We start from the raw sequence: 1990 nt of genomic DNA, 5'->3' as shown, positions 1-1990 counted from the left end.
CCAAGACCTGGGAGGTGGCAAAGCACTGTCCCCTTGGTAGACGTCCTCGCCGAGGGAAGGACTTCGGGCTCTGCAGCTTGAAGTCATCACACCATCACCAGCAGCCGGAATGTCCCTCACATTCTCTGTAAGCCCCCGGCTATAGAGCCACAAAATGTAAAAACCGCCTTCAGCGGACTATGTTTTCTCCCTATCTTATAATGCCGTAAGGCAAAACAAGATAACTTGTAAATACATGTATTATATATATTTTTTTTTTTTATAATCCGTATTATATTTATATTATCAATAAAGAGGTTTTTAAAATAAAAAAAAAAAAAAGACTCAGCAATGAGTTGTTGCACCCATGGTGATGATGAGAGGTAGTAAACGTGTACTGGGGCACCTGTGTGTAGATAAAAAACCATTAATCAAACATCCTGATAGAGATACGTCCATGAAAATAAAAATAATTAGTTAATAAACATTAATAATAATTATATTAAATCTTCCACATACTGTAACGAAATACAATTAATTTATTATTATTTTTTTTTACGTTTATTTATTGCTATTTACAACTGTACCTTATAATGCACTTAGTTAATCTAATCTAAGTTAAATTGAAGTGTTACAGGCGTGTAGAGAAACTACCCATTGGTAGCACTCTAATGACATTTTACATTAGCAGGTCTCGTGGACATCTTCTTTTCAGGCGCCTCGGAGGATTGTCAGGAATGGAAGAGGATGCAAGGTTAGAAACTAGGGAATTTGAGTGGTTAAGGAGTTTATAATGGAAGGGCTAGATCGGTTACATAGGGAATATTAAGGTCTTTATGTATGAGTTAATTTGTGACAAAGTAAGGAGCATTGAGGATTTTACGAAGGATTTTGGATTGTAAGGATCGAATATGAGAATCTCGTTGCATAAGCTTTTCATAAAGACACAAAGCAGTTTTCTCCCTCCTATCCTGTAATGGTTCAAGACCTGCTTGGAGTTCCATAGCTATAATGGGAGTCGATTTCACACCGCCAGTGATTATGCGTAAGGCTTGATTTTGAACTTTGTCTAACTTTTCTAACGCTGCTTTGGAGGCGTTAATTAGAGGTTCAGCTCCATACTCCAGATTAGGCCGTACTGAGTACGTCTTGGGATGCTCCCCATTTATTCCTTGTTAGCCTTTTCATCAGCTTCAGTTTTCATTGTCCTTTCTGAGTTGCTTTATGGATTTGTTTTAGCCAGCTCAGCTTAGAGTCTAGTGTGATCCCTAAATAGCTTGCTTTATCAGTTCTCGTTAGTTCTTCGCCTTTAAAGTATAAATGAACCTCATGTTTTTTTGTACTAAGGCTAAACACTTGAGACACAGTTTTTCGTGGATTAACTGACATTCCATTTTCATTCACCCAGTCGTGTAGCATGTTCATGACTTTATTTAGAGTTTCTCCCAGACCACCCATACTAGAACTTGTTCCCCAGATAGCCAGGTCATCCGCGAAAAGAAGTGCTTGGATCCCAGGGTGATTAATCATTATCCTTTCAACTAGATCATTAATCATTATGTTGAATAAATAAGGACTTAGGACTGAGCGCTGTGGTACACCTTGTTTGATTTGCCGATAACTGGACACTGAACTACCATAGCGGACCTTAATAAATCTCTGTCCCAGGAAAGATCGAATCCATGAGAGGAGATTGCCACCTATACCCATACCTTTCAACTTAGTAATACGTTTTTTCCTCCATACGCAGTCGAAAGCAGCTTGGAAGTCAATAAACACTGCAAGTGTATGTTTTCTTCTTTGGAAGCCATCTTTCACTTCCTGAGAGAATCTGATGAACTGCTCTTCCTGAAACCCGCCTGTCTGTCTGAAAGAAGTTTTTTTGGCTCAAGATATTCTTGTTGACGCTCTATAACCATTCGTTCAACCAGTTTACAGAGTGTGCTCGTGAGAGAGATAGGCCTGTAACCGTTGATATCGTCAGCTGGTTTTCCATTTTTTAAGATGGGTA

Source organism: Halyomorpha halys, unplaced genomic scaffold (genome assembly GCF_000696795.3).
Source record: "Halyomorpha halys isolate HHAL.00 unplaced genomic scaffold, Hhal_1.1 Scaffold800.1, whole genome shotgun sequence".
NCBI classification, from domain to species: Eukaryota; Metazoa; Arthropoda; class Insecta; order Hemiptera; family Pentatomidae; genus Halyomorpha; species Halyomorpha halys.
This window is presented reverse-complemented; position numbering follows the sequence as displayed.